Source organism: Lethenteron reissneri, chromosome 30, assembly GCF_015708825.2.
Source record: "Lethenteron reissneri isolate LAM-NWPU_2019-01 chromosome 30, ASM1570882v1, whole genome shotgun sequence".
Classification (NCBI taxonomy): Eukaryota; Metazoa; Chordata; class Hyperoartia; order Petromyzontiformes; family Petromyzontidae; genus Lethenteron; species Lethenteron reissneri.
In genome coordinates this window covers 9,258,044-9,274,509 of record NC_083808.1, presented here as the reverse complement: position 1 = coordinate 9,274,509, position 16,466 = coordinate 9,258,044, and the positions used below count along the sequence as shown (strand labels likewise).

Here is a 16,466-nt window from a genome sequence, read left to right as displayed (position 1 = left end):
ACCAGTGACGGCGGCGAGCGCTAATCTAAAGCGGTCCCGGAGCCTCCCCTTCCACGAAGCTGCATTGACCGGCGTGGTGAAGTATGGTCAAAACAAACCCCCCACCCCCCCCCCCACCCCCACGATCGACGCAGGATGGAGAGGACTTCTACCAGCAGTGGATGGGACAAAGATTCGCAAATAAAATTTGCTCGCAACGAGATTTCATGTTTTCAAAACAAGCGATATTCATTTTGTGAGAGGAATTCAGTTGCTCCCGTTCTCCTCTGTTTCAGCATCTCGAGAAGTGAAGTGATTGCCCTAAAATGACCCTTGTCAACAACTCCGCCAGCTCAACGCACACACGCGCGCGCACACGCACGCGCGCGGAGCACGCAGATGTGACATCTGAGAGAGAAAGAAAAAAAACCGATATCATATTTCATCAAGACAAGTGGGGCTTTCTTATGAAGTTTCCAAAGCTATGCTTAATGTTATTAATAATAATGGCATCTTAGCACCATCATCCACATGGGAGTCACGTGTCTTTAGCTCAACACGTGGACATATTTCTTCGGGCCAGCTTTCAGCGAGTGGCAATCTGGAATGTTTCCAATTTAAAAATGTCGAACGATCCACTCTGCTTAAACTAGCATCGGGGTGACGCTCATACTCACTGGCAGCCATTAGCCAGTGGTGGAAATTCCACATTCCTATGCTGGAATGCCAGTCTATCAATTGTCTTACCAATACTGACTTCACACAAAGTGGTGCTCGTTACGACTACTTAGGAGGCATGCTGGATTGTGTTCCTTCCCAGCAGGGATTCCAACTCGCGGCCTTGTAAGTCCAATGCTCCTTCGTAATGATGATGAATAAACTTCGTCGATGGAGGAGCGGCCTTGGCGTGGCAAAGGAGGCGTTAGTGCCGCGCAGATACGCGTCAGGTACTCGGCAAGAGGCGAGACAAAACGTGGGCCCTACCAACGACCCGCACTGACCAACATGGTGAAGTATGGTTAACCCGCCACCACCACCATGAACCATGCGCCTAAGAAGCTTTGCATCCACCAGTCGTCTCGTCGGTTAGGAGGATGCAGTAGTTGGGGACTACTAATAAACTCTCGGCACGAGCAATAATCACGGCCTTTTATGTTGAACTTCGTTCGCACCGTACGTAGCTAAACCGTGCTAATCAGATATGAGGGTGCGGGCAATAAACTAAACACCAAAAGCAATGGATTGATCACGGCTGACGACGATGATGATGATCCCCCGTGCCATCAATGGGGGTTTTATTTTGGTTGCGAGCGGAACGCAAACACCAACGACTCGCTCGCCACACGACGCGCCCCCCCACGCTGACACGGGCATAAGCAACAACACATGGGGGCCCCCCACCCCACCCCACAGCACCCCCCCCCCACCCCCCCTCACAAACACTTTGCCAGCCTGCACACTCACGCCGCACACACAAGCCTGCCTTTGTCCAGCTCTGACCAGCTGTGCCCAGAGACACCCGCTCTGCAATGTAAGCCTTTGCAAGCTGCCACCACTAACCGCCCCACCACCACCACCACCCCCCACTCCTTCCCTGTCACGGCGAGAGCTGTCGGCCCTCATTATAATGCGGCACGCGTCAGCGCAACCGCCCTGTGGGATTCGTTTGAGGCCCTCACGCAGCAGCGGCCACGGCGTCACGCGGTGAGTTGTGGGTTCGCATCGGGAGCGCTTCATGCTGGACCTAAACTAAAGCTAAACTAGAGACGATGTTTTTTTTATTTTACTAGGTCAGGCCAGAGGTCGCAACTGGGTACCTGATACCCGGTACCCGTTTGCGACCCTGGTGCGGCCGGGTACATGTACGGGTAGGCCGTGAGTCACCGGTGAGTAACCGTTTGTCACTCATTTCGGGTAGGTACGGGTACGGGTAGCGACCCTGGTGCGGCCGGGTACGGGTAAGGAATCAAAACCCGTTTGCGACCTCTGGGTCAGGCCCACTGAACTATGCGTAGATCTTTTTCAGAAGCGACCTGGCCACGAAGGACAGCTCAACGGAGTTGGCTTATCGTGTGGAAATTGACAGCGGACAAATATTCTTGAATGCAAGTTGATTCTGAATGTGGAGGGGGGGGGGAAACCCTGAGGACCCGGAGAAAAAAAAATCCATGCCACCACCACGGGGAGAGAGAAACGCGCACACTCCAAATATACAGCAGGCGTCAGGGTCGGGATCGAACCCACGATCTCCTGCATACTAGGTGAGGAAGTTAACATCTCGCCATCGTTCGGGCCGTGACTTGGCCCGGCGGTGTAGAGCGTTCTCGCAGAGGTTCACGGCTCGAATCGAGCGGCCGCCCCGATTAATACAGCGGGCGTTTTTAACGCTGAAAATACCTCGCCGTACGCTTGACAGTGAACGTCATAGATCCCGTGACCTCATTCGAAGGAGTTGGCCACTGTGCGCCGGCGTCGTGGCTCCCCATTTATTTAAATAAAAATGTAAAAAAAAACTCAAATTACTTAATTGGAATATACTGTACGTCGCAGTGATCATCCCCGACTGCAAAACAACATTTGCAGGACCCTTAGGACCCTCCAGAAAGAAGAGTCTTGAGGGTCAGTGAGGCTTCCCTGTGATGGACAAAGAACGTTGTTGCTCTTTGAGACATCGCATCGAGTCTCTGAAGACAACGTAAGTGGGCCCGGCCAGTGCACGTCATGATGAGGAGTGATGGACAATGGACAAGACTGGTGATGAAATATCTCTGAGAGGATGACCACCACGATGGAGTGTCAAGATCAATTTACGTGCAGGAGTGAAATATATTTTGCCAAAGCAGGAACGTACGTATGTATGTATGTTGAACTTCTTTCGCACGGCACGTAGCCAACCGTGCTAATCGGAGGTGCAGGGAATGGCGTGGGGAGGCCTTCATCCAGCAGCGGATAGGCCATGGCTGATAAGTAAAAAGGATTACATTTATTGCAGGTCTCGTACACATGTCACGGAGGTCATTCTACAGCCTAATGGGCAGCTCGGTCACCACAGAGCTGCCCACTTGACGACGATTACATTTCCACGGCCGCTCAGCAATTTCCAAAGCGTGCAGTCTTCTCTTAAACGGACATTAAATACATAGCGGTGACATCATTCACGAGTGTCAAAGGGTGGGGGGGGGAGAAAAAAAACATCCTGAAAATGTAAAAAAGAAATAGAGAGCGATCGTAAATATCGGCTCACCCAGCGTACTTGGGAGTTACTCATGCCGTGCCTTGCGAATGGAAACGATGAATCTCGGCGGGCTTTCACCTGCCTCGATATAGGACGTCAATCAATTAGATATCTGCGCGAGCAATTGCAGAGACCTCCTGATCCAGACACACTCCATCTCCGCGCATCAATCAGCCTCCTCGCCCATTCACTTGTAAATTGGATTTCAAAGGCGCTTCCCAACATCTGCTCACCCAAACCACGCGCCCCTCACCCACACGATTCCTAGGTGCCCACTCGTACCAGGAGGGAGGTGGGGGTGGAGTTGGAGGGGGATGAGCGCACCCCTGATGAAGACTCAGCCTCCCCACCCCCCATTTATACATTCTCACAGTCAAGTTAGAAAAATAAATATCGGAACACATACAACGTGAACACAATTCTGGGATAAGCGTCACACACACACACGGGGGTGAAGGCCACAGAAGAATGCACGATAGACACAAACAGATCGGGTTGTTACTCATTCTGTATAACATCTAAGATATTTCTTAAACGTAAACCGAGCCGTGCCCGCCCTTCTCATCGCGGCCACGCTAACAGGGCCGTCTCGGCACTTCGCTGTGTGCGCCGTCATCCCCCAGGGACGTTCAGCTCGCGCTCGGCAGAGGAGGTTGAGCTGGTGGGGGGGGGGGGGTGCGAGGGAGATGAGCTGCTGAGAGGGCCATGTGACAGAGGTCGCAAACGGGTTTTGATTCTTTACCCGTACCCATACCCGGCCGCACCAGGGTCGCAAACGGGTACCCGTACCCTACCCGATACCCGGCTACCCGTACCCGGCCGGGTATCGGGTAGGGTACGGGTACCCGATTGCGACCTCTGGGATGAAGCCATGTTGCAGGCGCGGGTGGGTTGATTCTAGGAACTTGAATTGTGAGAAGAGACAAGACGTTGGGAAATGAGTCCCAAACGGTTACTCACCAGTGACTCACGGCCTACCCGTACCCGTACCCGGCCGCACCAGGGTCACAAACGGGTAGGGTACGGGTATCGGGTAGGGTACGGGTACGGGTATCGGGTACCCGGTTGCGACCTCTGCCGTGTGGGTCGTCGCGGTTTGGCCGGCACCAATGCCTGCCGCGGCACGGCACGGCAACCCCCAAAAGGGCTCTCTCCGTAGCGACGGCGAAGCGATGCGAATTACACCGCGAAAATTACCGGGGGGGGGGGGGGGGGGACAAGGCATCGTTTTGCCAGCGTCACGGTACGACTTGTGGGCAATTGCGAAGAAGAGATCTTCCCTGAAACGCGCCGGGGAGTTCTCGTAATCGCAGTGAGCGGTGGACTGCGAGGGATCAGGGAACCCCAAGGGCCCTCTGAGTCATCGCGATGTTGACAAGGCCAACGTTTTCTCTATTCAACCCCAACACGGCCCCTACACTCTGCCTTTCCCTTGCTCGCGCAGTTAAAACTACAGTATTATTTTAGTATTTGACCAGATAGGGCCCACAGAGCGATGGAGCTCTTTTTCAGAAGCGACCTGGCCACAAATGATAGCTCAACGAAGTGGCTCGTCACGTGGACATTTATAGCAGCCAAATACGTTTCTTAATGTGGAGGGAATTTGAATAGGAAATGTGAATTGTAATATGATATGAACCCTTTGATGCATTAATTATTCAAAGAAAAACACGAAAATAAATGTTGCTTTAATATGGTTTTAGGAGTCAGGGAAGCACCCAGAGTATGTTAAAAATGCTTTGTACACTTTAGAAGTCCACCAAAAGTCGACATGAGAGGGTTAAAAACTCCTGGAATATAACATAGCAATAGACCAATGTATGCCACTGTCATAGCCCAGATGCCAAACTTTGATACCAACAAAGAAAATTCACGAGAAATGTCTCTTTCTTTGGTGGCATTCTATTTCTTATCCATCTGGGTGGGGCAGCAGACCGAGGATGTGCCTCGCAATTTGAAAGTCCAAGTTGAATTCGTGCTCGAGATTTGATTCACAGCCACATCATCCTGGAGTTCCGTTTTACGAGAAGTTGGGTGTCCTGTGGATATACTCTTCTCTGCCACATGAATGTGTAATTTCCACCGCTGGCTCAGGGAAGTCATCAGCAGATGAGACAACATGACTCAGTTGAACACGAAGGCTTTCGCGACCAATATCATCCATGATATAGGTTGTTTGGGTTAGATCGCGTAAATATGAGTCGTTAAACCCGCCACCACCCGACACAACCAATTAGTAAGGTTTGTTATGTTAACAAAGCATGACAATGCATTACTAGTTCAGCACACCGGTGTGTTGGAGAGTAAACCCACAACATTTACAATTTCTCTCCAACACATTGGTGTGCTAAACTAGTATCGAATTGGCATGTTTTGTTTACGTGACAAACCTTACTAATTAGCTGTGTTCGATTGGTGGCCGGTTTAAAGACAAATCCATATTTATGGGACCTAACCCCCAAAAAACCTTTATTATGCCGACTATAATCACCCAGGAATGTCTGTGCTTAACGCTCGTGACGTCACTCCACATCGACCAGCCCCCCTCATTAATATTCATGAGTAGGTGACGTCCTCCAAATGGACACCCCCCCCCCATCATTAATAATAATTAGCGGCTGACGTCACTCCACATGGAGGGGCGAGGCGCCTCCTCCCCCCTCCTCGGCGTCAACTCACAACCCTCACTACAAAGGCAGAACCCTCACGTCACGTGATCTCCGTAACGCTGTTGAGACATCGAAGTAAAAAGGACGTCATGATGAACAAGGGATTATCACTTTAAAATTAAATAGGTCTGTGTCACCGCGCCCTTACAAATTGCACACGCATTAATGCAGTGGATATCACGTCGCGGTCTGCTTTTTGTTTGCAAGTTTCAGATTTACTGCAATACACACGTCCTAGGACGGGCAAAAGGCTAGTGGATAATACATTGAGACCTCCTTTGGTGTTGGACCAGATGACGCCTTTTTGCGTCATCTGGTCCAACACCAATGGAGACTAGGCTCTATGAAAAGCTGTCTCGGGTGTGGACCAATCAACTTCAAGGACAGTGCATAGCATTATCATTATCAGAATTGTTTCTTTTTGTTTGCATTTTGACTGCTTGTGTTGTGGTTATTGCAAACATGATCCCTTGCATAAAGGTGTCAGTTTTGTGACAGTTGAAAGGGTAAAAACCTATTACTATGCTAGTGGATAATATTGGTCATAAAAGACTACATGTTAAAGTGTTATTGACAAGTGACTGAAATTCCATTTGTAAATGTAGCAAAACAGTGTGACCTCATGTGTCCAAAAATGACTGCTCAAGAGAGTGGCTTTTTAAATTCTTCATTGCACAGCGTGGGGTGTACGATCCCACGCCACTCTACTATGAGACTGGTGTTCGTCCCATCGCAGCCGGACCGATAATTAAATTATTGCGCTTTGGAATTCAGCCAAATGAAATGAAAAGCCAAAGAACAGGATGATGTGGGGTTTTTTTTGTGTGTGTGCGCATTCATTGATGACTGGGCTGAGCCCATCAACTCATTACACTTGAGAAACGGCACTAATCATGAGCAGATGTCTGGCTTCAAACCCAAGGATCTCAGCAGTTGCAAGCTCAGTGCTCTGACCTCTTGAGTCACGCATTTTTCATTATCAAAACTAAAACTAAACTATAGATTATAATTTGTATTTTAGAAGGTAAGGCCCCACTGAGCTATGTAGCTCTTTTTCAGAAGCGACCTGGCCATAAATGATAGCTCAACGTAGTGGCTCATCATGTAGACATTCTTTCAGCCAAATGCTCTAAAAGCATATTTCTAAATGTGCAGGGAAAAACCAGAGGACTCGGAGATAAATCACGTGACTAGGGGGAGCACATGCAAACTCAAAATATCTAGGCGTCTGGGTCGGGATCGAACCCACGACTTCCTGCATACCAGGCGAGAGAGTTAACATCTCACAACCGCAGTACCCCATGACGGTATTGAGAAGACATCCTCTCTCTCCCGGTGGCGGGAGTAGAAACAATGAACAGGTTCCTTAACCTCCCTCCCATTCCATCTCCACGCCTGTGTCCACCCAGTATGTAAAAGGGTAAACTACGGTCAGTCGACCGGCAGGCCACGTGTGGCTGGGTAAAGTGCCATGTACACCCATCATCGCCTCCTAATATTCCACTGTAAACGAGAACCGGATGTTGACTTTCTGTAAACGTGACCGGTTAGCGTCGGAACTCCCACCTCTTCCAGGACATTTGGCCAGAATAAACGGGTAGGCCAAATACGCTCGAGACGGACTCTCCGGAGCTCCCTTTAGTGAAGCCCTTCCGCCAGCAGCGGCGTGAGCGAGTAATTGCAGGGCTGCACCTTTACCTTTTCTCTTCAATTTCGATTTAAAGCTTTCGTGACTGCAGGGATTCATATTCTTGGTTCTTTCGGTAAAGTCACGTAGAAGGGAAATAATAAAATAATGAAAATAAAACATAATAAAATAATTCTCACGACGTTTCGGCCACAACGCATTCAGACTCTGTCTTCTCGACAGACCTGTTCTTCACCTGAGGACGGCTGCTTGCGTTGTGGCCGAAACATCGTGAGAAATATTTTATTACGTTTTATTTTCATTATTTTATTATTTCCATTCTACGTGACTTTACCGAAAGAACCAAGAAGACTTTTCTCTTCACCTAAAGAACTGAGAACTCGGACGTGGCATTCACTACAATGTCAAAGAAAACACGCCGATGTTAACGGTAATATAGTGAATTATTAACACTGTCCAAGTGGGAGCCATATAAATGCCAAAAACTGACCAGCGTACAACCATCCTCCCAGCATTAATCTAAGAAAAACCGGAACGAACAACAAACGTCTTTCTTTTCTTCCCACTCCGTCCGCAGCCCCGGCTTAGTTCCCACGTTCTCTCACGGGAGCGTAGGGGGCCTGGGTCAGGGTGAGGGTTATGGGACGGGAGTGGGTGGTGGCTCCTCGGTTTGGCCTGCAGGGAATTTGTCTCGTGCAGCAGAGCCTCCAGATGTGTGGAGTCTTAAGCATTCATTCATTCAGTCGTTCATTGAACAGCTCGTAACTGAATGGGATAGCATTCCCCTTTGAGATGACACCCCTATAGGTACACGTGCAGCTCTGTTGTAAATCCACTGCTGGATGAGTGCCTCCACGCACTCTGCTGGGTCGTGGGAGTTATTTGATCATATTTCACTGCACTGGTCAGTGCTGGTTGGTCATGGCGGGGAGCATCGATGGAGTTTGGAACAAGACAGCATGGACATTCTTTGGTTCTTTCGGTAAAGTCACGTAGATAGTGAAATAATAATAAAGTGAATACAAATGAAAATAATACAAATTGTATTGTTTTTTTATTTTCTTTTTTATTCTCTTCATTATTATTATATCTACGTGACTTTACCGAAAGAACCAAAGAATATGAATTCCTGCACTCACGAAAGTTTAAAGTCAAAATTTAAGACAGCATGGAATAGTGCTGCACTCTCCTCTGTTGACAACACAGCCCGGCAGGAGCCTACACCACTTGTTTTCTATACGATGGACACCCATCCAAACATAATCGAGGCTTAAATCTGCTTAGCTTCTGTGATCTGATGAGATCGGGTGCATTCTGGCTGGTCATAGGTTATGATCAAAACGACAGGAATACCGATGACAAAGGTGAACAACCGTACATGCTGTATGTACGCTTTCCTGATGATCACTAAGAAGATGAAACCAGTTTAACATGCCTCTTAGACCAACCTTACGGCCATATAAATGCACGGTCAAAATCACAGCTGTAAAACGCATTTTGACTGAGAGCAGGCAAGAGAAACAGGTGAGATTACAAAATAGAACATGTCGGTGGCCACTACTGGACAGCAATAACTAAGGAAAGGCGGGCAGAATGGTGAAAAACACCTTGATATGTCGAGGACTGCAAAGTTTGAATATTGTTGGTAGCGACTGCTAACCGCCTGTTTGACTTCCAGCTTGTCTGAGGTTCCTCAGCCATTGCGAGATGTCATGTGCATGAACGATGATGCTTGTGAAAAATAAACATTATGATTAACATGAGGGAGGTTTTTGTCGAGCACGTGGGAAGTCACAGGCTGATAACAGCAGCATTGAAATGAAATGTTTTTTTTCTTATCGTTCCATTCAAACATATACGGTATTTCCACACTCTGGATCGTTGTGGAAACAAGATGATATAAAGTGTGTATTTAAAAAACAAATCCAGTCTACAGTTAATATTAAATCATTTAATTAAATTCCAGCAAGTCTTGAAGCAGAGCAAACGCGCAGGTGCGACCAGCCCGCCTGCTAACCGGCCAAATCGTTTTCATTATCTACGAAAACAAAACACGACGAGGTGGAAACAAAATAAACCCTTTCAAGGGGCCCTCCCGGTTGCTGCAAGTGCCGCCCCACAAATCACCGAGCGACGTGCAGAGAGCCAGGACCCCACGTTGTTTACAAATGAACTGAAACACTAACAGTGCGTAAATCCTGTCCATTTGCCCAAATATGTTTATTGTTGGTTTTGTTTTTTCCCTTTTCCCTCTCTCCCTCCTTGGGTTTCCCATCTGCATGCTCGAACGACGCAGAACTATTCTTTACTTAATGTGTGTCTCCTTTGCGTCGTCTTACATATTTCCCCCAATAGACTCTACACAGCAGCGGTTCCCGACCCCTCGCTTGCACCACCCTGGTGGCCAGGGCACGGAAGCCTTTCGGGGTGCGGAGGGTGGGTGCAGGGCTGCGGCACGGATACCGTGCAGGAGAAAATTTGGGATTTGCGCGGTGGACACGTCAGCGCCGTGTTGCAACGACAACACTTTCCGAGGCGGTCCTACAACGTGAAAAACAGGCGCTTGACCAGCACCGCGTCGACCCGTGGCGTAGACATGCGCTCGCTAAGTTTACTGTGGCGTTAGTAACTTGGGGGGGGGGGGGGGGGCGCAATGGTCTTGATTGAAGGGGCCGTCATTCCAAAACGCTTGAGAACCACTGCACTAAACAATTCCCATCAGCGCTTTGCCCGGGATGCTTAGTTTTTTTTATATATAAATAAATATATACAATCTCTCTCTGTACACTCATTTGTATTGCCTGTACGGAGGACAAATGCCAAGCTCCCAGGCGGGCCTGCTCGGGAGGTAATTCGGAGCGTGACGTGTCCTCGATTCCAGGGCCCTCCTCCTACGCCAAAGCAGAGGTCGCAAACGGGTTTTGATTCCTTACCCATACCCGGCCGCACCAGGGTCGCAAATGGGTACCCGTACCCGTTCCCTACCTGTACCCTACCCGAAATGAGTGACAAACGGTTACTCACCAGTGACTCACGGCCTACCAGTACCCGTACCCGGCCGCACCAGCGTCGCAAACGGCTACCCGTACCCGTACCCGGCCGGGTACGGGTAGCCGGGTATCGGGTAGGGTACGGGTATCGGGTACCCGGTTGCGACCTCTGCGCCAAAGCCTTTCCCAGCCCGTGCGAGGGTCTCTGTCGAGAACACCCGGCCACTGTGAACTCGGGGGCACACTCTCTCGTGATTTAGATCGCTGGAACGGACCTCGGTTATTTTTACGTGGAGTTCGCTAATTACGAGATGCGTGTATTGTACAGGGCGTGGCAGGGTGCGCGCCTGTAATCAGGAGGTTTGCTGGATCGTGTACATGTGGCAATCCAGCAAGTAGGTTACTGAGCTCTCTCTCTCTGTGCAGATCTTTACATATTAGCCGCTCGTTATGAATGTGTTTTGTGAATGTTGTCAGGGTCCAAAATTTCCGCAGTCAAAAATGACACCGCAAATTACTCAATTGAGATTACGCACAGCAAATCACCCCCCCGCCCCTACTGCTGACAGACCGTTTGCAGGCCAGGTGCAGTCACCTTGTGCCCCTTTCTAATGTGTTGAGACGAGATGGGATAAAAAAATAACTTTGAGACCCATTGGCGTACAGGGCACTACATCACACAGACTAGTCATTGTCATTATTTTCCTCCACATACTGCAGTTTTGACCAATAAACCTAACGTGTAAAACACGACCCTCCTGAGGTGTCTTGAACATTGGCACAACAGACTACAATCACAATCCATGATCGAGTTTTTTTTAGGTTAAATCGCGTAAATATATAAATTTGTTGTTAAACCCGCCACCACCCAACACAGCCAACTAGTAAGGGTTGTCACGTAAACAGAACGTGCCAATTCGTCACGATTACGGCACTAGTGTGTAGTAGTGTAGTGTATAGTAGTGTAGTGTATAGTGTAGTGTACTAGTACAGGAGAGCCAAGCCACAACATTTACAATCTGAGTACGACGTTTCGCCAGTAATTACAACCAGCTTCATCAGGCGACAGACAGTTTTTTGGAGAAGTCCACCTGTTTCGTTCCTTATTACAGTAGCATCCAGCAGTGGATTGGAGAAAAAATATATATCTACGTGTACATGTAAGTTCCAGATCACGAAACATGAATGGTAAGTTTGCAGTGGTGAGAACATTTCAACGGGTTACTACTACGTGACACATTGTTCGGCACAGGGCTTAATTTAATTTGGAATTGTCTTGAGGTCGGGAAAATATTTCCCCACCCCCGTCCCCTATCCCCACTATTGGGCAGGAGTCCTGGGTGGGGGTGGTGGGGGGGGGGGTTAGGGTTTTGGGAGTGCCTGGAAAATATTCAATTGGAAATGTAGCCCTGGTTCTGGAGTTCTTAAAGAAGGCATCTTTTTTATTCTTAGGTTTTTTTCGGTAAAGTCACGTAGGTAAAAATTTAAATTAATAAAAGTAAAATAAAAATAAAATAAAAAATCACGACGTTTCGGAGGCAACACAAGCTTCCGTCTTCAGGTGGAACCGTCACAGCACGATAGCTGTATCAAGTTATCGTGCTGTGACGGTTCCACCTGAAGACGGAAGCTTGTGTTGTTTCCGAAACGTCGTGATTTTTATTTTATTTTACTTTTATAAATTTTATTTTTTACCTACGTGACTTTACCGAAAAAACCTAAGAACATGAATCCTTGCAGTCACGAAAGCTTAAAATCTAAAGGCATATTTTATCACGAGAGGTATTGCCCTGCCTAGGATCATTTACTGGGTAGGTTGGGCAAGGGGGGGGGGACGCAACTGCCCCGGGCAAGCTCTGCCGCTATTGCCTGCGGCTGGCGTGGTGCCCTGCGCAGCGCGAGGATAAACCACGCACTCAGCACAAAGCATCACAACGGAACAGCTGAGAGTGGCGCTTTGCGGGCATCTGGGGAGCGTGGGAGGACAGCGAGAGGCAGGGATGCAGGAAAGGATGAGTGGCACTTTGTGGTGATGTTTTTTTTATTAGATTTGTAATAAACGTGGCGCGCTGTTTTAGAAAAACAGTGGACTTTTCAACATAACAGGAGAGTCGGATATGTACGCATACCTTATATAAGCTAAATTCTGCTATAAGCAGCACGTGCTGAGATTTCACTGGTGGCAGGAAGGCGAAGGGCAACTTCTGATACAAGCACGCTCTTTTGGTTATAAGCACACCTGGTCATGCTCCCAAGGGGTGTGCTTACGTCCAGCTTATACTGCCCTGCGTGTCTGTAAAAACACGGAACCACCAAGGGGCCTAAAGAGACGCTCACAAAAGTGGCTTCACCCAATGCCACGTAACACCACTTTTGGTGGGGGAAAAAAACTCACAGAACTTATGTAATATAGGTGTCATCATTTGCTGTGATCTCATAATTTTGGGATCAATCCGAAACAAAATGTACAAATCATTCGAAATGGTGTGTCATATCTAGTGGAAAAGAATCTGTATTGACGCTGAAGCCTAAGCTGAATCAAACACAATTCTACGATTTCGTTGGAAATGTTAATATGCGTGCCGATAGGTACAAATACATTACTTTAGAAGGGATATGTTCTCAATCTTGATTTGAACCTACGTGACTTTACCGAAAGAACCAAAGAGTATGGATACTTTCTCATATTGAAAGAATGACTGACTTGACTGGTATAGTTTGTCTTGAAAACGTTTCATAAGTTGTGCAGGGAGATGCTCAGGTCGACCAAATGTTAATGTATGTTTCGTTAAAGCATACTTTGTTTTCACGAGCTTTGACTATAATACGTGTTTAACATCACAACGTCAGCACATCAGAAAGGTCACGAAGCAGTGGGGGCGATTCGATCCATCTCGCTCGTGAGACCAGGAAACCACAGACAAGCCGGGAAGCCACCAGGGACCAGCCCCAACGACGGCCCCAGCTCTGTGGTCTGTCAGTGGGTGGCGGGGGCGGACCCGGGGTTTACTTGTTATGCATGATTACAATTGAGAAGTGTAAGGGTAATTCTCAAATTTGGTCAATTTGGACCCGTGACGCCAACACAGGATGGCCTTACTCTTGCGAGACAGAAATAAGTAATATTTTAAAAAACGTGTTTAAAAACACGCTTTTATGAAGTGTACGAGTAATGGCAGAACTCCACGACTCCAGGAAGTGGCCCCGAAGCTTGCCACAGCGTAAGGGGCCGTGGCCAATTACAGCCAACGTCAGTTGAGTAGTGGACAATTAGACCCAAGCCTAAACATAACATATAAAATAATGTTTCAAGATACTTTATTTAGATTTTTATGATAGAATATAGTATTGTCATCGGTATGACATAAGTATACCAAGTTTGCAGTCGATACCACATTGGGGAGTGGGTTAAAATCGAGTTACAAGATTTGAGGATAATGACAACGACAACAACAACGACAACAACAACAGACAGAATGAGTTAATAAAAAGCGTGTAAAAGGAAACACATCACGGGATCATTGACGTCCACCGCGAAGCAAACGAGGCATACACTGCTATGGTCAATACACCCGCAGTATTAACCAGGGCGGCCGCTATGCCTCGAACCGTGAACCCGCACAACAGGCGGCGAACGCGCTGTCGCTAAGGGCCCACACGTTGCCACCACGATTCGTCTGCCCTCCCCTCCTGTTGTTGCCTCCTCACTCGCTGTTTGAGCCCGCGATGGGAGTGGGGGGGGGCACCGGATTGTTTAGAGCCGCGCGGTTCATAGCGCGTCCCCGTCTCAAGGGGGGGGGGGGGGCACGGTGTGGAACACGGGGGGGGGCGGGGGGGAGAGGAACTGCAGACTCGGCACATTCACGCACGTCAACGAAAACTCCCTTCTCTTTGGTTCTGTCGGTAAAGTCACGTGGGGATAAAATAAAATCAAATAAATCGCGACGTTTCGGGCGCAGCACAAGCTTTCCATACCTGATGACGGACGCTTGTGTTGCGCCCGAAACGTCGTGATTTATTTACCGACAGAACCAAAGAGTATGGGTTCCTGCGCTCACGAAAGCTTCAAATCAAGATAGAAAACTCCGTTCTCTGCCTGCGCTTCGCTGAGCCGTCATTCGTGATGGTCAGGTCGCTTCGAGAAGCTAATAGCCCAAGTGGCCTTTATCTGATAAGGTACAAACAAAACCGATACTTTATGTTTATTAGTATACATGTGTAAGTGATTTGCTTACCTTACTCTTTACTTTGCACTTCTATTGTGTTGTCGCATCGTTTGTTGTTGTAACGCTCGGAGCTGCCCCGAACCGAACACCTGCGAAAAAAGCTTCATAGCTCATCGGATTCCTCCTCCAGTCTAATTAGATCGTCTCATTCTGAGATACGGTGAATACAGCGATGTACATCATCAAGGTCACTTGCCAAGCAACTGCGTTCACGTCTCTGCGTGTCTCGCAGGTGAACACTCAGCCCGGCGTTCACTGCTTCGACGCCGTCGGGCGCATCAGTCGCTCACTCACCCGTGCGGCAGCTGCCTCGCGTCTGTCCCATCGCACGCGGGTGAAGCCTCCGCAGGCGCGCACGGTCACTCCATCCCCGGCCACACCATCACCGTCACACCATCACCGTCACACCATCACCGGTCACTCCATAACCGGTCACTCCATCACCGGCATCACCATCACTGTCACACCATCACCGTCACACCATCACCGGTCACTCCATAACCGGTCACTCCATCACCGGCATCACCATCACTGTCACACCATCACCGGTCACTCCATCACCGGTCACTCCATCACCGGCATCACCATCACTGTCACACCATCACCGGTCACTCCATCACCGGTCACTCCATCACCAGCATCACCATCACTGTCACACCATCACCGGTCACTCCATCACCGGTCACTCCATCACCGGCATCACCATCACTGTCACACCACCACCGGCCACACCATCACCGGTCACTCCATCACCGGTCACTCCATCACCGTCACTCCATCACCGTCACACTATCACCGTCACTCCATCGCCGGCCACCCCATCACCGGCCACACCATCACCGTCACACCATCACCGTCACACCATCACCGTCACACCATCACCGGCCACATCATCACCGGCATCACCATCACTGTCACACCATCACTGGCCACACCATCACCGGTCACTCCATCACCGTCACACCATCATCGGTCACTCCATCACCGGTCACTCCATCACTGTCACACCATCACCAGCCACATCATCACCATCACACCATCACCGTCACTCCATCACCGGCCACACCATCATCGGCTACACCATCACCGGTCACTCTATCACCGTCACACCATCACTAGCCACATCATAACCATCACACCATTAGCGGCCACACCATCACCGTCACACCATCACCGGTCACTCCATCACCGTCACACCATCACCGTCACACCATCACCAGCCACACCATCACCATCACACCATCACCGTCACTCCATCATCAGCCAAACCATCACCATCATACCATCACCGTCACTCCATCAACGGCCACACCATCACCGGCCACACCATCATCGGCCACATCATCACTAGCCACACCATCACCGTCACTCCATCACCGTCACACCATCACCGGTCACTCCATCACCGTCACACCATCACCGGTCACTCCATCACAGCCCAGCACCGCTGTCTGTGTGCTCCGCTAATAAACTCAGCGAGCAGAAGAGCGAACTCGCAGACGCATGCAACATGACCACAGGAAGACTAATTATACTCATACTACGAATGATTAATCCGTAATCATGCACGGAACGTACACATACCGAGCAATGTCAGTCTACTGCTGTATCACTGGGTTTACTCCTTCTAACACACCGAAGCGTTGAACCGTCCCAGCGTTGCGCGCGCGGCCACGCGTGAGGCTGCCTGCAGGGTCACTGAGCCACAGGCGGACGGCA

General features: G+C 49.2%; 1 protein-coding gene across 1 annotated transcript in view; it reads right to left on the bottom strand.

Moving 5' to 3' along the window:
• LOC133349594 (mucin-19-like) overlaps positions 1-16,466 on the bottom strand; it is a 53,822-nt gene extending 37,356 nt beyond the window's left edge. The window contains exons 1-3 of the mRNA XM_061563161.1: positions 16,332-16,466; positions 15,042-15,205; positions 14,757-14,836 (exon numbers count right to left, since the gene is read on the bottom strand). The gene's annotated coding sequence lies outside the window, so the exon portion shown is untranslated. The remainder of the gene's footprint in view (positions 1-14,756; positions 14,837-15,041; positions 15,206-16,331) is intronic.